At 47.6% G+C, this 24,537-nt stretch overlaps 1 protein-coding gene and 1 pseudogene across 1 annotated transcript in view; both read right to left on the minus strand.

The window, feature by feature from the left end:
* The window catches only part of SYNGR4 (synaptogyrin 4), a 670,375-nt gene that overhangs the window by 620,379 nt on the left and 25,459 nt on the right, over positions 1-24,537 (minus strand). The gene's annotated exons all lie outside the window — the stretch shown is intronic.
* Positions 2,551-3,358, minus strand: LOC146809621 (fascin pseudogene; annotated as a pseudogene).

Here is a 24,537-nt window from a genome sequence, read left to right on the forward strand (position 1 = left end):
TAGCAGCATTGGGATAATGAAAGACCGGGAAAAAGCTTTAACTTATTAACTAGTATCATGCAGTTTGCATGCAGCTCTTTGATGGCAATTCATAGCTCACTGTGTTAGATTAGGATTGGAACTTGTGAACTGCACAATAACAAAAGAATCTCTATGGCAAAAGCAGGAACCCTCTGAGCTATGCACAAAACAAAATACTGCTTTTTTAAAAATGCATTGTAGACATTCTTCGCAGCAGGCATATTAACCACCTGCGCTTCCTTAGATGAGTCAAAGCTGCCACTGGACAAAACCCCCATCTCTCTTCAGCAGGTACATTAATCACCGGAATTATCTTGACACTTTTATTGCTGCCCAAATACTGCTGATTATACAAGGAACTTTGCAGTGCTTTTAAAACTGCTGCCTGCGGACCCCCTGGGAATGTGTCACGGATCCCAGTTTGGGAACCACTGGCATAGCCAATAGGTCTCGCTTTTGGGACCTTATAAGTATTTAGTTATGCAGCACAATATCCTTGGTGCAACAACATTAACTGTTGCATGGTTAAACACTTATAAGGCAACAAAAGCGAGACCTATTGGCTATGCCAACTCTTTTTATTTCTTTTAAGGACAAGCAGTGCTATCAGGCTCCGGCTGCCATTTAGAGGTAGAGAGAGAGAGGTGTGTAGAGAGAGAGAGGTGTGTAGAGAGAGGTGGGTAGAGAGAGGTGGGTAGAGAGAGAGGGGTAGAGAGAGGTAGAGAGGTAGAGAGAGGTAGAGCGAGAGAGAGGTAGAGAGAGAGAGGTAGAGGTAGAGGTAGAGAGAGGTAGAGGTAGAGAGAGAGGTAGAGTGAGGTATAGAGAGAGGTAGAGAGAGTTAGAGGGAGAGAGTGAGGTAGAGAGAGAGAGGTAGAGAGAAAGAGGTAGAGAGAGAGAGGTAGAGAGAGGGTTAAAAGGCGTTAATTGTGCATTTGTCGGAACACTAGTGGCACATCAGGCAGTACGTTCTACCTATTTAAGCTATTCTCATAGTGTGTTCTGGGACTTGTAGTTTCACTTTTAAAACTGCAACTAGTTCCTCAAAAAACAGCATGAAAAGCGAGGGCTGGCTAAAGGTTCCAGTGCCACATGTTCCATGCGTGGGTCCTCATTGCAGATATGTTGTTTAACTTCAGTCCTTCGCTTGCAGTTATAAATAGAGAGAATCTGAACGTGGCAGTGCCAGAATGTAACAATAAACTAGTCTGGATAAACCACTCACACGTGACCTGCGCAGATTAAAAGTCAGGGTTTTGCACTTGCCAACACGCCCCTACAAACCGAGAATGAATATAAATGTTGCACAAAATGAGCCCCACATATGAATTTTTTTCAACATAGCACTCATTCATTCACTCTTTGAGACACATAAACAAACAACATCATGACTGGTCAAATCCACAAGTATACAATATTTACAGATCTCATGAATGGTCAAACCTATAACAAACAAGCATTTGCAATGCATTAGGTCTCGCATTTACGCGAGTTTGAGCTATTGACATTGCAAATAACAATGCCTATTGGCATTGTCATTTACAATGCCAATAGCTTTAACTCGTGTAACTGCGAGACCTATTGCATTGCAAATGCTTGTTTTCTGTGTTGTATAGCGCGACCCGAAGGTATTGGACCACATTACATGAGCATCAGTTCCTTTACACAAGGACACACACATTCATTGCTTTGGTAGGCACGGGAGATTAAGTGATTTGCCCAGAATCACTGGATGTTGAGCCGACACCGTTATTAAAGTTTTTATCACTGCAGGCTGTCATAAATGAAGTGTGCAGTCTTCTATAACCTGACAAAGTTTCCCTATTCTTTACAACAATCATCGTACAGTGGAGTATTTGTTCTCACACTGCAGCGCCATGTTTGTCCATGACTGGACTAAGAAGATTAATCGCGTAGATGAAGGCCGGCTCTCAGCCACTCTTGAAACACCCCCCAGGGTGCGCGCCATTGTTCCGCTTGTCATCGGTTCCGCCTTTGAGTGGGAGGCGCTGGACGTATCCTCAAGTGTTCTTGTTCAGGTGTCTAGTTGACAGACCAGTGTGTGCCAGGCTCGGATGGAGTACTTCCTAAGCATCACATGTGCACGGAGCAAGCCGAACTGCGTATGAAACAACCTCTGAATTGTGCCACACACCTGCATAGTCTGTTTGTGCATTAGGTGACGGTCTTTAAATACAGTGGCTTTGAACATCTCCTAGGTATGAACGGACTCGACTTGTTTGAAGCCAACAGTGAGCAGCACAGCACCGTTCTAACTATAAATAGGCATTGACAAAGCCAGCAGTCTTGGCTTTCACGTGGCAATGCGTGTAAATCGAGGCATTCACTAATTAAACAAGTTTTGTTTGGTAGTAGCCAGTGCTGTATAGAACATACGATCGCGAAAGCGATCGCTTTGTTGTATGAGAGCAAGAGAAATAAAACCAAAAATAACTGCAGCGCACGTGAGCATGCAGGAAGCAAGCGATGACTGTGTAATCACTCATTGTTCTGACAAAAAATATGCTAGCTTCAGGAGTCCTCAGCGGTTGTAGGATTAAGTGGAAGAATCGTGTCCCCAGTCACCACCTCACCTTGCCGGGTGGACACGTTCCGGTCGTTGCCCGCCTTGAGCACCACCTGCGGGTAGCTCTGCTCCAGCACGAAGAGCTCGTCCTTGCCGCTCTTGCTGGACTTGAGCGTGCCGCTGGGGCCCGAGGGCGCCAGGTAGCGGCCCTCGCAGTCGCGACAGGCCACCTTGCCGGCGCGGAACTCCAGCGTGTAGCCGGTGGCGCGGTCGGGGGCGTCGCGCAGGCCGCCGTCGTGCGCCAGCAGGTGGTGGTCGGCCGTCTGCACGCTGTAGCGCTGCTCCTGAAAGAGCAGGGTGATGAGCGCGTCCACGCCCCAGGGCACGGCGCGCGCGGCGCTCAGGTGTGCGTAGCGCTTGCGGCTCAGGCTGTAGAGGTTGACCTGCGGGTGCATGGCCAGGTGCACGCTCCAGCGCTCGCCCGTGCCCATGGTCTGTGCGAAGCAGCTGATGCGGTCCTCGCTGCCGCCCAGGTAGCGCCTCGGACTGCAGCGACCAGCGGCCGTCGTCGTGCGCCACGATGGCGAAGCGGCACTCGGGGGCCAGCTCCTCGGCGGCCAGGTAGCGGCCCAGGTGGCTGCGCAGGAAGACGGACGTCGAGTCCTCGGTCCCCTGCTCCAGCGTCCAGATCTGCTTCTTCTTCATGCTGGTGGCTGAAGCGTTGATCTTGAAGCCGAAGGTCTCCGCCGTCAGGTACTTGTTGCCGCAGTTGATGAGACCGAACTGGATCTGCACTGAGTCGTTGGTGATCATGGTGAAGGGGCTGCTGGGCGCGCTGCTGCTGCAAAATGGGGGAGCGAGGTGTGTGTGAATGTTAGGATGTACGTGCACCCTCGTGGATGTCCTGTTTCTATTGTGTGCACCCTCTCCACCGAGCAAACCCCTTCTGCTGCTGCCTGCAGAGGAACCAGCAGCCCCGCTCTGCACCCTGACAATGCCTGCTTAACACAAGCATTGGCAAAGCCAATAGGTCTCGCCTTTGAGACTATTGGCTCATCCATTGCATTTGAATCATGCTCTATAGCCTGGGCATTGCAAACTTTGCCAATGATAGGTCTGGCAAAGTCTGCAATGCCCAGGCTATAGAGCATGATTCAAAGGCAATGGATGAGCCAATAGTCTCAAAGGCGAGACCTATTGGCTTTGCCAATGCTTTTTGTACAGGGGGGCGGCGGCGGCGGTGGCGAGGTGTGTGCGTGCGCGCGCGTTAGGCAGCAGCGGATGCGGTGAGGGGGTCGGCAGCGGCGGGGTGTGTGTGCGCGCGCGCGTGTGTTTGTGCGTCTGCGCAAGCGCGTCCACAGACCCCGACCCCAATCGCTGCGCGTGCTCCGGTCTGTCTCCCTTGAGAGGCATCTCGGCGACAATAGGTCTCGAGAGCGAGACCTAAAAAGTGGTTATTCACGTTATTTCTTTATACACTGTTGCATTAATATCAGCAGTAACTTATGGTTTTTTTAATTGTTTGATACATAAAAAAAAAAAATATTATAGAACAACATCATGAATTGCCATCCGATCTTGTTGGAAAATTTGTGCCAGTCGTGTTGGGAAAAAAATACGTCAACGTGCGTTTCGGTGAAAGAACCAGATACAAGGGTCACACCTTCTTTAGTGCACTTCAAGGTTGAAGGAAGGGGCAGCAAAGGCATGGGGAGACTGAAAATGATGCAAAGCGTACATAAATACAATAGATTCAATAGAGTACCCTAATTCATAAAAATGCACACTGGAGCTCCAGAGGTGGGTAAGAAATTCCCACAGATAATACATATATAGAACAGGGAGATGGAGTCATGCATCGAGTACAGATGACGGAACCTTATAACTCTAAGTGTACAGTGTCACATCGTGCAACAGATAAAAGAGGTAACAAGTAAATGAAGAATTAATTTGGGTGCCACTCAACCAAAGAGTGCCTCAGACATACCGAGAAAACCAACTAATGGAATAATCTGAAACAGGTAAGAGGTGTACCCAGTGAGATAACAGCATGCTCTATGGCGTACCTTAGTGATGTATAGGAATAAATATACCTATTTTACAGGTACCTCAGCCGCAATCTTTGGAGTCGTGGTGTTCCCCCTCCAAGCTCCACAAACGGTATGCAGGTTTGTAACTAACATTTGTCAAGTACATGACCCAAAGGGCTTAGAGCCCGATGTCAGGGGAGATTAGGCACACTGTTCCCACCGACAAAAAACTGTCAAAATAGGCCAGAAAAAACGGCCTGAGAAACCACGTCAACCAAGCTACCTAGGGTTGAACCCAGGAATTGAAACTTCCATTAGATGTAGGTTTGTATTATTGAAATAACCAATTTTCTTACAGGCATTTTCTCAACTCTTCACATAAAATATGTATAAACCACATATACTGCAAAATTAAGGATTAGCACACACCACCAAAGTATGTTCTCTGAAGTTTAAATTATTGCTGTACCTTTAAGAGATATGTGGGATTTGAGGGGCGTGGCCTGACGCTAATGGACTAGATAGCCTTGGGCAGAGCTCCCGCCGGCAACTCCCATCTAGCGCAATCAAGCACTACATTCTTGGATAAGGGGCCCCAATAAGTAGAGCGCAAAGCACCCTGACACTCCTGGTGCCGGTGGCAGTGGCAGTGACTAGCACTGACATTAAAGGCGGATTGCCGAAGAAGACGAGCAGAGACACACAACGGCGACCTCTAACTGGCGGCCAAGAGCAACTAGCATCAGCCCCGCTGCCAAGACAATGAGCTGTTGCAGAGCCTCCAGCTGTCCAAAGTACGGCGGGCGGTCTGGTGGAGTGGCACAGAGTGGCCCTGCCCAGGGGTGAGCAGCGACTTTACTGTGGTGGAGACCTGAGAGGAAGACGGAGCATGCCCAGTGCGGCATGAGACGGCAGCAGTGAGCACTGCAGATGAACGCTGAGCGCCTCTCCAGCCGTCGGAGCTTCCTTGGGGAGTTAATAGGCAAGTGATTTGGCGGGCGAGAAGGGAAGGCCGGAGGGCAATATCATCTTGATTTAGCAGCCTGAGAAACAAGCACGGGCGAAGTATGGAAATATAGCACAACTAGCATTTTAATACGGCGGACACCAATCTTGTGGCAGTAAATAAAAACAAAGTTAAACAAATGGAAATTACTTTAAGTGCTTCCGCATACCTGAAAAAAGACGCACTGTGAGTGTGAATGTACCTGATCAGTGAGGTCATCATTTTAGAAAATTCGGTAACTTGGAAACAACAAGCAATGGCCGCAAAATTGAAAGTAATGGCCAGCGGAGGAAGAGATAAGAAAGGCAGATGGCGGCTGCGCGCGTGCACGCAAGCTTCAGGCCAGCAAAAGCTTGTAGGTAGCACTTTTAAACCACCCTTACTAAAAGTTGAGCAAGCAGTGCATGAGCTGCTCTAGGCTCAACCTAAAAAGCATTGGAAATGCAATAGGTCTCGCATTTGTTGGAGTTTGGAGCTACTGGCATTGTAAATGGCAAATTTGTGTACTTATGCAATAGGTCTTGTATTTGATGGATCTATTGGCATTGTAAATGGCAATCTTTTTTACTAACTGTGTGGTGTGGAGGGCATTTGTGTATTGGAATAATGTGACATGGTGTGTTGTGGAATTATGTGGATAGTAATTATGTGGTACTGAGTGTTTTTCAATTGTGGAGTACGATTCTGTGTTTTGGAGTGGAATTATGTGAAATGGCATTTTATGTTGTGGAGTGGTATGTGGTCTTTTTAGAAAGTAATAGGTAGCAAAGCCACAATAGTAATAACTGGGTGTCCAGTTGAGGGCTACCATTAAAAGCTTGAACAAAGTTTTTTAAAGTTATCACGGTAGCAGACCTATGTAATGATCTATTGACCAGCATTGTGTACCTAGGGTTGGAATCTGGTCCAGGTTATCGTTGGCTGGGAGACTGTAACATTCTAAGTGGTCACCGATGACAGCAGAATGTACAACCTTGGGAAGTGGGGAATGTTTCGAATTTGGAATCAGTTATGCCCAGCTGCCTGTATGGGTCGGTGGTTATCTGCTTGAACTTAATAAATACTTGAAGAACAGCACTGGAGTGTGTATGGTAATTACGTTTTAACAACCTCACTATAAAGGTGCCTTAAGATGTTCCATGGAGGCGCAAGAAACAATACTGTTTGTGTATTGTAGTGGGACATTTCACCTGTCCATATTACCTATTTTTCACAACTAGATTTTAAAATAAACTATTTTTCACATTATAATACAGTGGAGTCAGAAGTGATACCTTTAGTATTGATTGAGGGTGCTTGCTTTGCTGTAGGTACTGCCACTAAATTATAAGGTATTCTCGGAAGCGACAGTATGTTCCCTATATTAAGCAGATGCAGAGTGCAGGCTATTGTAAAGAAAGCCCTCAGCGACAAAGCATCAGAACCACCTACTTTGTTCTGCAGTAGCTGAAAGCACAAACTAGGGATATACCAACCTCACAGCAGAGCTTAATTAAAAGCAAAAGATCCCATACTACTTACACCATGGCATTGTTCAGAATAACATGATTAAAACAATTGAAAACATGTCTGGGTACACAGCTTACGTAGTCACAACTGACACAAAAAAGTAAGTAGTACAAGTGCAGGTGAGACAATGCAAAGCCAAACCATAATCTACCAGTTGCCCACCAATGTACTGCAATAGATTAATTGCTCAAATCTATGTCGAAAATCAAAATTCGCACCAGGTGTCTGATGATGGCCAGTGAGACTGCAACAGCAAACAGTACTGCTGAAGGACAGGCAATACACTATCCACAGTCCACATTTCTCCTGCGGCTGAAGTAATATCACCAGCCACAGTCCACAATACTGCAAAAAGGGCCGGAGATATACCACCATATTATAGCCCATAGTTACGAAGTGATCCAGAGAAAGAACGAGAAGCATTTGCAATGCAATAGGTTTCGCATTTACGCAAGTTTGAGCTATTGCAGGGGTTTAAGTGGGCCGGGTCTCACCGGGTCGGAGCACCGGCAGTTTTTTTAAGGGGGCCTCGAAACGGGTCTCTATCGGGCTCTGTTTTGTGCACTGGCACAGACGGTCCGGTTTTTTTTCCAGACTGTAGTGACAGTCCGGAATAAGTGCCAGGGCGCAAAACAGAGCCCTTTAGAGACCCTTTTCAAGACAGGAGGCACATCGATGTATCCTGCTCACACTCTCACAAGTGGAAAGTTACGGCATGACATCATATCAGGTAAGAGTTGTAGGGGAAGGGAAATCCTTTAAAGAGTCATTTTCTCTCTGGATTTCCCTTCTCTTTTTGGAACGCAAGAGCAGCAACATTGTCGTGGTGTCACCAGTGCTTTAAGTGTAAGCTTTTTGAATATTCTATACAAGCCATAGTTGCTGCTTATTTATCTTATGCAACTAACAACCATTGACAGCCAATAGTCCTGACTTGTAGGTATGATGTTACTTGTTGTATCATATACCTAGATGCAATGACAGAAACAGCAAAATACAAGTCGGGCGGCACACTATGCTAACCACAGATTTTTAACGTACTGTTTTTAAGCCACGCCCTCAATTACATTGGCCACGCCCCTTTGAGAGACCCCCCAGTTTTTTCGTTCCACTTAAAGCCCTGAGCTATTGGCATTGTAAATGACAATGCCTTTTATTAATGTTTTGGTTGTAAAAACATAAATAAAAGGCATTGTCATTTACAGTGCCAATCGCCTAAACTCGCGTAAATGCGAGACCTATTGCATTGCAAATGCTTGGGGGGGGAGGGAGGGGGCTTCTCGCACGAGTCTGCCACACAGGAGGACTTAGTGAGGGGCATTTTATGGAGGACATGTAGTGCTCGAATATCTTTGAGCTGCGAGGGCAGGGTTGAGGTGCAGGCAGGATATCTGGGAGGTACTCTGGAGGACTATTCAAGATATAGCTGTGGGAAAGAAAAGCACATTTAGCTTAACGTATGCAGGCACCTGTTATCAAAAGAAAAACAAAAAATCTGTGTCTAAAAATACAGCAGCGGACGTGCTGAGCGGTTGAACCGCAGACCAGGCGCTGTCTGGGTCGGGGAGACAGCAAGGAATGTGGAAGGAAAGAGGAAGCACTGACGGGGCTCCTGGTATCTTCGTGGCATGATCTCTGCCCCGTGGCGATGCTGACAACGGCTCCCTCTTCTTCCCAAGCCTTCCTCCCCCCTCGGCTCAGTCCAGCCCAGTGATGTCAGCGAGGCCTTTCAGTCGCCGCCTCACTGAATCCAGCAGCTGTGACCAGGAGGAGGACGGACCCAAGGAGGAGGACTGTGTCTGCAAACAAGAGGGGGGGGACAAGAAAGGGTGCGCAACGGGCTTTCTGTGCCGGAGAGTAAATGCCACCAGCGTGAAGAGCAGTACCTCAGTAGACACCCTTTTTATCGCCCGAAAAGACATATATAATGGCTAACGTCTATAGCAGGGAGAAGTAAAGTGGCAGAAGCAAAACAAACACCTCACATTAGCGAGAGGCGTCCCTGTGCAGTACAAGCATTTAAACCATCTGTCGCCATTGCCCTAGTCTGGAGCCGGGAGGAATAAAGCGGCAGAGGCAAAAACAAACACCTCATATTAGTGAGAGGTGTCCCTGCAGTACAAGCATTTAACCCCTTCTCTGCCAGGCCTTTCTCCCTCCTGTGCCACGCCCTTTTTTGGCTATTTGGGGTAGTGCGCGCTGAGGCCCTGTAACTTTTTGACCACATAAGGTATCCACGCCAAATTTGCGTTCTTTTCTTCCAACATCATGGGGATTCTGAAGGTACTCAGGGTTTATGGAATTCCCTGGAGGGGTCACAGAAATGAGCCAAAATACAGCAAAATTTAGGTTTTTAATGGGAAAAACGGTCTGCAAATGAAAGCATCTGGGTTTTTCCCTGCAAATGTTATCAAACAAGCATTTACAATGCAATGGTCTCGGCATTGTTAAAGTTAGAGCTATTGGCATTGTTCATGACATTGTTTTTGTTTTTAAAACATTTAAAGAAACGGCATTGTTATTTACAATGTCAATAGCTTAATCACTCTCAAATGCGAGACATATTGCATTTGCACCCACACACAGAGCCACACACAGAAAGCCACCCACACACACAGAGCCACTCACATAGCCACCTACACACACACACAGAGTTACCCACATAGAGAAAGCCACCACGCATAGAGCCACCTACAAAAAAAGCCACCCACACAGAGCCTCCCACACGCACACAGAGCCTCCCACATGCACACAGAGCCACCCACACGCACACAGATTAGGGATTATGACTTTGCTGTTTCCACTCGAAAACTATACAGGTAGAACTGGTCCTGCCACAGACAAAGAGAATTTGCTTTGAATCTTTTATATTAATCCCAATTAATGCCCACTGGCCCTGAGCAAAGCAGCCAACAGCTGAAGACATACAGGCGTTTAAAGGTGCTTTACCCTTTTGCACGGTGTACATCAGCATGCATTACATAACATAAGGGCGAGTTGCTTAGGTGATGAAGGTGCAATGAACCTATCAGAGCTCAATGGACAGGCCTGCTGTGTGCAGGTTAAAGAGTAAGAGCGAGAGGTAAGAACGCAACCCGATTACGTCCTTTGTGTAAGTTTGCATAACGATATTTGTTAAATAAGCTATATATACGGCAGAGTGATCTTTTGGGCCACTACTCTAATGTAGTTTCAATGTCAACAGGCTTTCAAACATGATATAGTTCTGATTTTGTACAGATGAGCCATCTAACCATTTTCCACATGAAAAATACAAGTTATGTACTTTAAATTAAGACATATTACAGGCAACACAGCTATAAGCTTCCTGGAATTATTTTCAAAATCAGTCTGTCGCCAAATAAGTACATCTGCACTTCACTTTCTCAGTAAGACTTATGAAGTGCGCGCTGTGCAGATGTAGTTAGAAGGCCACATCCACTCACACCACTCCTCGGACACAGGTGGCGGCCCATCCAGACATTTAGAAGCCATTATACACACGCAAACCCATATACACACGCAAACCCATGCCCATGGTTAAGAACTCTAAATATCGTGCCTAGGTAGACCCACCCATGTGAATCTTCACTCCTCCCCCAGATTATCTGTCAGTCCTGGCTCCCCTACCTGCCATCACTGCCACCCCCCCACCCCACCCCACCCCCGCACACATCGCCTCTTCAAATTCATTAATCATTAATCCGGTGTCCTTTGTTCACAATAATTATGCTATAAATCTTGCTTTCATCTGTACTCCACTGGAATTATTTTTTTAAAACAAAACCCTTCCCCTGCAGTCCTTTAAGCTGCGCAGCTAGAGAGCCCCTGGTCCTGGGGCAGCGCATGGAAGCCCGCCCTAGCTGCCTCGGCTGCACTAATCCCTTGACGAGGTCTGATGGCATTACTGCGTAATCTCCTTTGTCACCCACTGTTCCTCATTGTTCACTGGGGCTCAGTGACCCAGGAGAGGGCAGGCACCCCTGAGGCAGCGGCAGGCGAATTCTGGGCTCGGAAAATAATATTCTTGTACAACTGTCTCATTTCTCAATTTGTGCCTCTCAGAACTGTAACATAGATTAGACAAGAAACGCCGGACTAGTGCAGATATATCGCATGGTATGGTCAGAGGCTGTTGATGAGATTTCACCAACGTCAGAGGCACTCACTTAAACAAAGCCATTGTTGGAAACAGCCCACTCCCACTCCGCAGGGTGGTGGTGGACCTTCCCGACACAATGGGGTAGCTTGGCTCGAGTGGTCAGGAAACAGGCGCAGTGCTAAGCATACAATATACCCATACAATAACCATGCGTGCATCCGTTCCAAAAACGACTCTACACCGTAAAAATTATGAAAATATGCTTTCTTTATCTTTCTTCTCTTAGTTGCTGATTGGGAAAATAAATAACAATCACAATATACAAATTCTTAAATAGAGCAGGTCAAATAAATAATTGCTGTTTGCTGAAATAAATAGGGGTGATCATAAATAACAGGGCATAAATACAAGTGCAATATATACAGACAATTAAATACTTTGAGGTAATAAATACTGTACCAATAAATACTGTACCAATAAATACTGTACACCAACAAGTCCTGTGGACCTATAAATATAGTGCAGCAATAAATAGATAAGAACTTAATAAATACAGTATCCCCAATAAGTAATTAGAAGTATACAGCCACACTCATGAATCAGATGACACTTCAATTCTTAAGGGCTGATTTGGCCCAGGCACAGCTTGTAGGGTGTGGAAGGCTTGGGGGGTTCTACTCCCTGGCTGAGGCAAAGGCTGAGGCCTAAACTGAGGTAGATCAAAGGGGGGAATTCCAATGCCCTGGCTTCCCTTCTCCACACAACCTCTCTAGGTTAGTCCCAGTTCACCCCAGGCACAGTCAGGTGGGTTTCAGCACCTCCCTAGCCCTTTAGAGTAGTCTCTCAGGTCTCCACAGGGCCTTAGGCGCCCTCTACTCCACTTACTGCCCTTTTCTGATGTTCCGACGCCGCTGGAGTCGTGTCGACGCCGTGAGGCGGTTCCGGTTCGGTCTCGGCGGCCTCGGCACAATGTCAGTTCTTTGACGACGCCGGTAGGCGGTTCCGGTCCGATGTCGGTGGCCTCGGTTCGATCTCGACCTCCGATTCGACGGCGCCGGGCAGTCTCTTCACGATGTCGACTTCGGGCGGCTCCGGTCCGATGGCGCTCTCGGCTCCGATGACGTCGGCCGGCCTGGCCTCGCTGTCGACTTCCGGCGACTCCGGGGTGCGATCCTCACCCCCGACCTCCGGTGCTCCTCCTCACAGGTTCCGGGCGACTCCGGAGTGCGATCCTCACTCCCGACCTCCGGTGCTCCTCGACCTCGGTCTCCGACGACTCCGGAGGGCGGACTTCACTCCTCCGATGACGCCGCTCGCTCGACCTCGGTTCACTTCCTTCTTGACCCTTGGTATTCCTCTCGACCTCCGTCGGCGCCCTCTTACGACCTCAGGCGGCTCCGGGTACGACGTCTGCTACCTCAGTCAGCGCCGCTTCTCCACCTCGGGCTCCAGGTCTTCGGCTACTCGACGCCAGACTCCAGGGAAACCAGTTCTCAGGTCAGAATCTTGCTGTCTTCTTGGTTCTAAGGCCTGTTCCTGCTGTCCAGGTCCTTAGGATGGTTTTCTTCTGTCTTCTTCCCACACAGGGCTATAGGCTGGGATCCATCAGTAGGGACAAGTATCAAGGGTGGGTTTATGGACCCCACTCCAGGCACAAGTTTCCACCCCTGCTGCTTCACTCCTTCCTCCTTTACTGTTGTGCTCCTCTCTCTTCACCAGTCAGGTGCCAACTGCCAGCTCCAACTGCCAACACTCTCTCTTATCCTCCCAACATTCTAAACGGTTTCCAACTGTCACACAGTTCTGGAATCTCCTGGAAGGTTCTGGAAGGTGCTGGTAGGTTCCAGTGGATGCTGGTGATGTCACAGGTGGCCACCATTTTGTGCTTCAGGCCCTCAGACAGAAGTTTCAGGGGTAGCTAAAATGGCTCCCTGAATCTGTAGCAACACGAAAAAGTCTGGTGGTTCCCAAAAAGGAAAAATTCAAACAGGGTTTGAGGCAAAAGTGGGACAAAATAAATAATGATGAGGAGGGACCACCCAAAGGGCTGACAGGTCTAACAGCCATGGATAGGAAATAGTGAGAAATGTTGGAGGCTTAAAAAAATGGTATTATTAAGTGAGAGATTGGAAACATGCCTAGTTCCCGAACCTTCTTTGTGGGGTGGGAGGCGGGACGCAATACAGAGGGAGGGATGGAGCGAGGTGGGCCAGAGGAAATATATATGTAGGAATAGGGTAGGTAACATGGAAAGATGGAATAGGAGTCGGAAGCAACACAGACAACTGTGGATGCGAGGGAGATGCCGGGAGTAAGCAGATGGACAATGGAAGCTGGGGGCAAGCAGATGAGAAACAACGGGAGGAAGGGGGCTGTCGCAAGTAGACAGACAGCGGAGGCAGCAGTTACACGAGGAAGATAGCTGAAAAGGACACACTTTTGTAAAGTTCTGAAACAAACAAAAAAAGTAGCACCTATAAAAAATATACGGTGAAGGGACACACATAATGCATCCATGCTCCGGGACAAACACACAACAAATACTGGCAAAACTGTTGCCCCACCTGGCGAGAGCCATGAACACCGCCGCCTTTCTCCGAGGCGAAGCAGAAATGCCTCGGAGAAAGGCAGCGGCGGTTTCGGATTCGGGGGCGTGTTTTTCTTTGCTCTCCTCTTGCCATTGGCTGGAGGAGATAATTAGAAAAATAGCAAAAAACACGCCCCCGAATCCGAAAAGGACGGGGCCTGTTCGGAGAGACAAACCTCTTCTCCAATGGCTGGCCAGCATTCAAGAGGCCAGCCAATGGAGAAGAGGGGCGGGTTCAAGCCCCTCTTCTCCAAGTCATTAAATCTCGGAGCGAGACTGCGCAAGCGCAGCCTTCGAGCCGAGACCTAAAAAGGGTTTGTGGGGCTGAAATCACCATTTTCCCAGCTTTTAGGGGATACCAGACTTTTGTCAGAAACCCAAAATTTGTTACACAGTTTTGGCATTTTTCTGGGACATAGCCTATTTTTGCTATTTTTTGTGCTTTCAACCTCCTTCCAGTTAATGGTAGAAATGGGTACAAAAGCAATAATGGATCCTGGAAAGCTATACATTTTAGAGAAGTAGATAAAATTCTGAATTCAGCAAGGGGTCATTTGTGTAGATCCATCAACGTTTCTTTATAGAAACTAACAGTTAAATATAGGATAAATTGAAAATTTGTTGAAAAAAAGCGCCTTTTGTGTCAATGTTTTCACCTGTAATTTCTTCTAATTTTGACAGCTCTTTGAAAGCAATATACCGTTACATCCGCTGGACATTACTGGTTGTGGGGATATATAGGACTTGTAGGTTCACCAAGAACCCGACGAACCCAGAGCCAAAAACTGAGCAGCAACTTGCAATGGTTTTTTTATGTACCGGGTATATAGTAATTATTCTGTAAAAATGTGTACATGGAAAAATCGGTATGAAAGAAAGCTATGTATTTCTGAAATGGGAACAAAATATAGAGTTTAGAAACAGTAGATATTTGCACATTTCCGAAATTGGGATACTCATACTAGCATGAGAATTATCAGTCATTTTTTAGAATGACTTCTTTTTTACACAATGTCTTTCATTTGGAAGGCAGAAATGCATCGAAAGTCAATAGGTAATAACAGTTCCTTTACAAATATGAATTACCCTAAGTCTCCTGATAAAAATGGTACCTCACTTGTAGGGGTAGGCATAGTGCCCACGACAGGAAACGGCTCAAAACCCAACGTGAACACACCACATTTTCACAATGCAAAATTACCCTTTTTTAGCAAAGTGCCTAGCTGTAGTTTTTTAACCCTAGCTCTGCCGGCACCTAGGGAAACCTAGCAAACCTATACATTTTTGAAAACTAGACACCCAGGGGAATCCAGGATGGGGTGACTTGACTGCCTCCCACCAGGTTCTGTTACCCAGAATCCCTTGCAAACCTAAAAAATTGCCCAAAAAGACAAATTTTCCCCACATTTCTCTGGTGGAAAGTTCTGGAATCTGCGTGGATCCTCAAATTTCCACCCACCCCACGTTCCCCAAAGTCTTCAGAGAAAAATGGTACCTCACTTGTGTGGGTCAGCCTAGTGCCCGCGACAGGAAACGGCGCAAAACGTAAGGTGGACACACCTCAATTTCGCTGTGAAAAATGACCCTTTTTTGGCAAAGTGCCTAGCTGTAGTTTTTTAACCATAGCTCTGCCGGCACCTAGGGAAACCTAGCAAACCTATACATTTTTGAAAACTAGACAGCCAGGGGAATCCAGGATGGGGTGACTTGACTGCCTCCCACCAGGATCTGTTACCCAGAATCCCTTGCAAACCTAAAAAATTGCCCAGAAAACGCATTTTCCCCACATTTCTCTGGTGGAAAGTTCTGGAATCTGCGTGGATCCTCAAATTTCCACCCACCCCACGTTCCCCAAAGTCTTCCGAGAAAAATGGTACCTCACTTGTGTGGGTAAACCTAGTGCCCGCGACAGAAAACGGCGCAAAACATAACGTGAACACACCTCAATTTTGTTGCGAAAAATGACCCTTTTTAGGCAAAGTGCCTAGCTGTAGTTTTTGAACCATAGCTCTGCCGGCACCTAGGGAAACCTAGCAAACCTATACATTTTTGAAAACTAGACACCCAGGGGAATCCAGGATGGGGTGACTTGACTGCCTCCCACCAGGTTCTGTTACCCAGAATCCCTTGCAAACCTAAAAAATTGCCCAAAAAAACAAATTTTCCCCACATTTCTCTGGTGGAAAGTTCTGGAATCTGCGTGGATCCACACATTTCCACCCACCCCGTGTTCCCCAAAGTCTTCCGAGAAAAATGGTACCTCAGTTGTGTGGGTCGGCCTAGTGCCCGCGACAGGAAACGGCGCAAAACGTAACATGGACACACCTCAATTTCACAGCGAAAAATGACCTTTTTTTGGCAAAGTGCCTAGCTGTAGTTTTTGAACCATAGCTCTGCCGTCACCTGGGGAAACCTAGCAAACCTATACATTTTTGAAAACTAGACACCCAGGGGCATCCAGGATGGGGTGACTTGACTGCCTCCCACCAGGTTCTGTTACCCAGAATCCCTTGTAAACCTAAAAAATTGCCAAAAAAAAACATTTTCTCCACATTTCTCTGGTGGAAAGTTCTGGAATCTGCGTGGATCCACAAATTTCTACCCACCCCGTGTTCCCCAAAGTCTTCCGAGAAAAATGGTACCTCACTTGTGTGGGTCGGCCTAGTGCCCGCGACAGGAAACGACGCAAAACGCAACGTGGACACACCTCAATTTCGCTGTGAAAAATGACCCTTTTTTGACAAAGTGCCTAGCTGTAGTGTTTGAACCATAGCTCTGCCGGTAGCTAGGGAAACCTAGCAAACCTATACATTTTTGAAAACTAGACACCCAGGGGAATCCAGGATGGGGTGACTTGACTGCCTCCCACCAGGTTCTGTTACCCAGAATCCCTTGTAAACCTAAAACATTGCCAAAAAAACACATTTTCTCCATATTTCTCTGGTGGAAAGTTCTGGAATCTGCGTGGATCCACAAATTTCCACTCACCCCGCGTTCCCCAAAGTCTTCTGAGAAAAATGGTACCTCACTTGTGGGGGTCGGCCTAGTGCCCGCGACAGGAAACGGCGCAAAACGCAACGTGGACACACCTCAATTTCGCCGTCAAAAATGACCCTTTTTTTGGCAAAGTGCCTAGCTGTAGTTTTTGAACCATAGCTCTGCCGGCACCTAGGGAAACCTAGCAAACCTACACATTTTTTAAAACTAGACACCCAGGGGAATCCAGGATGGGGTGACTTGACTGCCTCCCACCAGGTTCTGCTACTCAGAATCCCTTGCAAACCTAAAAAATTGCCAAAAAAAACACATTTTCCCCACATTTCTGTGATGGAAAGTTCTGGAATCTGCGTGGATCCACAAATTTCCACCCACCCCGTGTTCCCCAAAGTCTTCCGATAAAAATGGTACCTCACTTGTGTGGGTCGACCTAGTGCACGCGACAGGAAACGGCGCAAAACGCATCGTGGACACACCTCAATTTCGCAGTGAAAAACGAACCTTTTTTGGCAAAGTGCCTAGCTGTAGTTTTTGAACCCTAGCTCTGCCGGCACCTAGGGAAACCTACCAAACCCACACAGCGTTCCCCCGGGTCTCCTGATAAAAACGGTGCCTCACTCGTGTGGGAGGCCTAAGGACCCGCCACGGGCAAGGGCCCAAAACGTAGTGAGGCGCACTACGTTTAGGACCCTTGCCTGTTGAGGCGCACTACGTTTTGGACCCTTGCCTGTCGCGGGTACTTGGGCCTCCCACACGAGTGAAGCACCGTTTTTATCGGGAGACCCGGAGGAACGCTGGGTGGTAGGAAATTTGTGTCAGCCCGGTGATGCCACAACTTTCTCACACAAAAATGTGTGAAAAATGTGATTTTTTCAGCTAAATTTGAGGTTTGCAGGGCATTCTGGGTAAGGAAACGTTGGGGGATCCACGCAAGCCATACCTCCCTGGAATCCCCCGTGTGTCTAGTTTTCAGAAATGTGTGGGTTTGGTAGGTTCCCCTAGGTGGCCGCCGAGCACCGGGCCAAAAACCCAGGTGACCCCCCTTGCAAAACCTGGTCGTTTTGAGGTAGGCAATTTTCATGTCGCCTCACTACGTTTTGGGCCCTTGCCTGTCGCGGGTACTTTTGCCTCCCACACGAGTGAGGCACCGTTGTTATCAGGAGACCCGGGGGAACGCTGGGTGGTAGGAAATTTGTGTCAGCCCGGTGATGCCACAACTTTCCCACACAAAAATGAGTGAAAAAGGTGATTTTTTTCAGCTACATTTGAGGTTTACAGGGCATTCTGGGTAAGGAAACGTTGGGGGATCTACGCAAGCCATACCTCTCTGGAATCCCCCGGGTGTCTAGTTTTCAGAAATGTGTGGGTTTGGTAGGTTTCCCTAGATGGCCGCCAAGCCCGGGGCCAAAAACTCATGGGACACCCTTTGCAAAACCAGGTTGTTTTGTGATAGGTAATTTTGATGTCTCCTCAATAGGTTTTTGGCCCTTGCCTTACGCGGGCACTAGGCCTACCCATGCAAGTGAGGTACCATTTTTCTCTGAAGGCTTTGGGGAACGCAGGGTGGGTGGAATTTTGTGGACCCACGCAGATTCCAGAACTTTCCACCACAGAAATGTGAGGAAAATGTGTTATTTTGGACACATTTTTAGGTTTGCAATGGATTCTGGGTAACAGAACCTGGTGAGAGAGTAAGTGAAGTCACCCCATCCAGGATTCCCCTCGGTGTCTAGTTTAAAAAAATGTACAGGTTTGCTAGGTTTGCCTACGTGCCAACTGCGCTAGGGCCCAAAATCCACAGGTATGCACATTGCTAAAAAAAAAATCGGAGCCCAGTGGGCTTTCTGCCGCCCTGGGGGGGAATTGGGGAAGAGGGTTTCATCCAGATATGCCCCTAGGGGCAGAAAGACTGTGGGCATTGGTATGAACATTTTGGGCAACCCCACCCCACGCATAAAAAAAGCCTGCGTACTCGCTGGCGCCTTTTGGGCTTTCTGCCCCCCCCAGGGGGCAGATCAGGGGCCACTGCCACCATCTGCCCTCCCGGGGGGGGCAGAAAGTCTGGAATTTCTCTGGGGGTGGGGTGGGGTATTGTCATGCCCATTTTGGGGAGCCCCTACCCCTACACTAATAAAACAAAAAAATCCATGGTTTCTAGTGGGCATTCTGCGCCCCCAGGGGGGGCCAGATTGGGGGCTACAGCTCACATCTGCCTCCTGGGGGGGCAGAAAGACTGTCATTTTTGTGGGGGGGAGGGTGGGGCCATTGGCTTGCCCGTTTCGGACAGCCCACACCCTAAAAACAATTGCGCAAAAAAAATCCCTGGTGTTTAGTGGGCTTTCTGCCCCCCCCGAAGGGGCAGATTAGGGGCCAATGCCCCATCTACCCCCCAGGGGGGAAGAAAGATTGTAATAATTGGGGGGTGGGGTGGGGGCATGGGCCTGCCAGTTTTGGGCAGCCCCCACCCCTATTTTTATTTTTTGTAAAATTCCCTGGTGTCCAGTGGTCTTTTTGCCCCCCGGGGGGGGGGCAGCTTGGGGGCCAATGCCCCATCTGCCCCCCAGGGGGGGGCAGAAAGGCTGTAATGGTGGCAGGTGGGTGGGGGCATTGGCGTGCCCGTTTCAGGCAGCCCCCACCCTAAAACAAACTGAAAACAAATCCCTGGTGTATAGTGGGCTTTCTGCCCCCACTAGAGGGCAGATTAGGGGCCAATGCCCCATCTGCCCCCCGGGGGGGGGGCAGAAAGACTGTGATAATTGGGGGGGTGGGGTGGGGTGGGGGCAGGGCCTGCCCGTTTTGGGCAGCCCCCACCCCTATTTCTTTTTTTTTTTTTAATTCCCTGGTGTCAAGTGGGATTTTTGCCCGCCCGGGGGGGCAAAAAGACTAAATTGGGCCAAAATTATTTGGGGGGAGCAAAGGCCCTTGCTAAAGGGGCCGCTCCCCCCTCCTTGGTGTCTAGTGGGTGGATCCCTGCTTGGGTATCGCCCTCCTGTGGCGATCCCCAAGCAGGGATCCACTGGGGAGGGGTACCATTGGAAAGGGGAGATAGCCCCCTGAGCACGTAGAAAGAGAAACAGAAATGAGCCTCTTGGCTCATTTCAGTTTCACTTTCAGTGTAATGACGTCGGCGCGACGTGCGCGCCGATCGTCATTACACTGAAAGCAGGGGGGGGGGCCTCGGGAGCTGGGGAAGCTCTTCCCCAGCTCCCGAGGCTATTTTCACTAAAAGGGAATCCCTCTGGTGCCCGCACCAGAGGGATTCCCCAGGGAATGCTTCATGACGAGCTGGACTCGTCATGGGCACAGCGCGACTGTGCTCCATGACGAGTCCAGCTCGTCATGGGCACACAAGGGGTTAAACAAGCTGTCGCCATTGCCAGAGTCTGGAGCTGGGAGGAATAAAGCGACAGAAGCGAAAACATACTCCTCACATTAGCGAGAGGTGTCCCTGTGCAGTACAAGCATTTAAACAAGCTGTCGCCATTGCCCGAGTCTGGAGCCGGGAGGAATAAAGCGGCAGAAGCGAAAACAAACACCTCACATTAGCGAGAAGCGTCCCTGTACAGTACAAGCATTTAAACAAGCTGTCGCCATTGCCCGAATGAAGAAAAATAAGTGCGCACATAGTAATTAAAATACACCGTGTAACGCCGCGAGTAAAAGATTCAGTCCTGGTGGGCGGGGCCAAAAGGAGACAGGGCGGTAACAAGGAGGGACTAAAAAGCCTCAATTACAATGGAAAGCCAGCGTTTACAATAAACGATGACGCAAGCCAATGACAACAAGGGGTGGAGCCTACACTCCACTTCTGAAATGAAATTGATTACAAGAAGCCTCGCAGAGCGAGCAATGCATGCGCGCTGCAACGCAGGTCTGCAAGACCTAAAAATGTAATCATGACAGGACTCCTTGATGAGGCTACACTCAGGAAGTTTGCCCCGGTAACCGTGGATCAAGTTTTGCAGGCTATTTCCAAATTAAAGTCAGGGTCACTATTGAACCCATGTCCACTCAGCATCTTTAATTTAGTTCCAGAAGTTTTAGACCCACACTTGACAAGCATATTTAATGCCATGTTTAGTTCGGGTGTATTTCCACAACAGTGGAAGGCCGCTTCAGTGCTTCCACTGCTAAAGAAACCATCTCTGGATGAGCAGGATCTTAACAACTATCGCCCTATTTCATGACTCCCATTCCCAGAAAAACCTGTTGAGAAAGTAATGAACTCACAGTTTGCTGCTTTTGTAGAAGTAAATGGCCTTTTCGATGACACATAATGTGTCTTCAGAAAGGGCTTCAGTACATAGTCAGCGCAAATGGTTCAGAAAGGGCTTCAGTACATAGTCAGCGCAAATGGTTGCAACAGAAGAGATCAGGGCCGCAGTGGATAAGGGGGGTAATGCCTCCTCATCCTTTATATTTATCTGCGCCCCTTGATACAGTCAATCATGACCTCCTGATCTCTTGGTTACAGAGCCTATGGATCCAGGGTGTTGCCCTCAGTCTTTTGAGATCATTTCTGACTTACCTGATTTAATCAGTCTCCTATAAATGCGGAACACTTCATACTGCCTTGTGGGGTTCCTCGGGTCTCATCTCTGAGCCCATCGCTGTTCAATTTGTATGTTACCCCCCTGGCAGCATTAATCAAATCCTTTGGAATGTTGTGAGTCTCTTATGCTAACGACACCCAAATAGTGGTTTCCCTAGTAAGAGTGCAGAGGTGGATAAGACCTTTTGTAGCTGTATGAGTGCAGAGGGCCAGTGGATATATCAAAACTGCCTAAAACGTAACTCATCAAAGACTGAAGTTATTCTGTTTGGGATGAATCCAACATTCTGGACACTGGACTGGTGGCCCGAGGAACTCTGCACTTTACCATCTTCAATCCAGAAGGTAAAACATCTGGGTGTCTTGATAGACAACTGATTATCTTACAAAGCACAAGTGAATAGAGTCACTTTGGCTTCCGTCTTTTCCTTGCGTTCAGTCCAGAAAATCATTCAGTTCCTTCCTTTTGATTTGATAAAGGCGGTTATTATTGCACAAGTTCTATCTAGAATAGATTATTGCAATGGTCTGTACCAAAACCTACCACGAAAATCATTGAACAAACTTCAAGTTTTACAAAACGTGGTAGCTCGTATGCTGATGAAGGTCCCTAGATATGGGTCAGCCTCCAAAACCATAAAAAAACTGCACTGGCTCATGGTAAAGAAACGGAGTTCCTTTAAAGGCCTTTGTATGTCCTATAAAGCTCTCCATGGCCTTGGCCCTGTTTATCTAAAAAATAGATTTAGGTGGTACATTCCAGGAAGGAATCTTCGTTCCTGCTCAGCAAGAGATCTGGTCGTGCCCACCCACAGACTGGCTACCTGGAGAGGCAGGAACCTAGTAAGCAAACAAAAAATTGCAGACTAAAGGCGAAGGTAGGCAAGCAACTGTTCGCTAGTTTATTTTTGGGAATTGCACAAATTTAAAAAACATGTTTTTAATGTGGGGAAAGGAGGGGTTGTTCATTGTGGGCTGATTTTGCAGTACTATTAAGTAGCGCAATGCTTGGATTGTTTCTGGGACTTTTACAGCTGCATAGTAATGAATGGTGCAACAGGCGCAGTGACAGTTGGACCCAGGTATCTGAGGGGCCCACTGAATTCTGATGTTTCTTGTATTCTACTAAACAAAAAATGCTCAGGGTGCCCATTTTTTCCTTCACTAGGCTCTAGGACACCACTGGACTTTTATAAAGATGCATAGTTTGTGGCAGCCCTCAAAGACTCTAGCATTCTAAATTCTCCAGAAATTATTAACAAAATGTGATTATGACACATGCACATCATGGCAAAATGTAAATAAAATGTAAATATGATACTTGTATAGCGCACTACTCACCCACAAGGGTCTCAAGGCGCTTGTACGAATACCGCTGTGGAACCCATCCTGGCTTTCCCTGTGAGGCGTCCACTCCTGGGCACCCCCAAGGTGGAGGCCAGGCATCCTTAGCGTTGTGGGGGCCGTTGTGGAGATTAAGCAAGCTATTGCCCAGAGATGCAGAGTGGGACTCCATGATTGCAATAGGCACCGAGGCGAGAATTATCAGGTCCGTGGAATTTTTGAGCCCAAGACCCACCGAAGTGGGGAATTGAACCCTGGTCCCGGGCTAGACCTCTGCATCAGGGTCTGCCGCTCCAATCATTGAGCCACACTTCTCCAATATCATTATAACCTCAGTAACTATATTAAATATGGAAATCAGGTTGGGGTGCAGGAGCCAATTGCCACACCCCCCATCAGCAGATAACAGTTAGTGCTGTCCTCCTTCAAAATTCCGGAGAGCAATCCTCAGCACTCAGCGGTAGTATATCAAGTGGAGGTACCTCAGTATATAAAAGAATACAAATGATAGCAGTTCAACTTAATTCAGGCAACGTATACAACAGTCTATTGTCCCAGTTTGCACAAAACATTTTCTTTATTGTTCACCATACAAAGAATTGTTGTATATAAATTCTGTTTGTAGTCTATTACATAGATGCTTGTAGCAAACACGTTTCATTCAATTCTGAATTTCTTCAGGGCTTAAGTTGTACAAACCGACCTATAGTAATTGATGGTTGTATACAGCATTTAACCCAATCTTGAGCCTGAGTCCGGCCACTGAGGTCAAATTACCTTAGGTAATTGGGAATTTACACATGATGGCAGATGCAACTCAGTCAGAGAGCACGTCCGTTTTCACATGGCATCTACCACTGCGAAGGGATTATTATGGTACAGAAACTTAGCTATTGACTACTACAGCAGCGGTCTGCAGGCTGGTAGTAGCAGGACACTAGTAGGAATATTCAGGCTTCTGCAGAAGTGGAAAAATGCATGAAGGGGGTGTTCTTCACGATCCCGGCATGTATATTTTCGTGCAATGTGTGTAGTACATGTTAAGTGCTCTCAGTGGAACCATCGGCCTCAAACTCAATGAGCTAAGACTATTTGCAAAAGTGTTTCACTCTGATGCCAACCAGGCCCATAAACTGGCTGATATTTACTTCTGGAGGTTGGATCACAAGTAATGATTGAGCCCAGTGGCAGCCTGGGGGCCAGGTTCTTGCTTCTGTGCCCTCATAGCTCATGTAGGTGACGAGATCAGTTTGTAATGGGGTTCTCTCTCTGCCCTATGCTTCATGTGTCTCTGTCACGAGACTGAGGTGCTTTAGGCTCCACGGGTGTTCGTATTGCACTGTCACGATCCGGTGTGTTTACGTAATCAGTTCAAGAGGGGGCTTGTAGAGTGTAGCCCACTGCATCAGTACAGCAACCAGGGGAGACAACATTAAATAGACAGGTACTGGTTAAGCAGAGGCATGTTTAGCTCTTAGATCACCAGTTCAGGAAAGATGTTCAGCACAGGCTGACTCTGTCATATGCATAGCCCTCTCTAATGAATGTATATCTCTGTTCCTATTGTGATGGCATTTTTATCTGACGCAAAATGTAGCATATAAGAACACATATGATGGGGTCTACTTTACGAATCTGAGGAGGGGATAATACATTTTACCATGGAAGCATCTGTATCACACACCCTGTCTACCAATTGTTTCCATTTGCACCTCCACCAGCCTTGTGGATTGCTTGATCACAAAGTTTAACCCATTAGATGCTGAACCTTTTGCTGCCCTAATGCCGAACCAATTTCTGATGCAAGGAGCACTCTGCGCTTCACCCTTCATTAATTTTTTTCCATAAATTTATCAAGGCCAAAT

The sequence above is a fragment of the Triturus cristatus genome, chromosome 7 (genome assembly GCF_964204655.1).
Source record: "Triturus cristatus chromosome 7, aTriCri1.1, whole genome shotgun sequence".
In the NCBI taxonomy this organism is placed as follows: domain Eukaryota; kingdom Metazoa; phylum Chordata; class Amphibia; order Caudata; family Salamandridae; genus Triturus; species Triturus cristatus.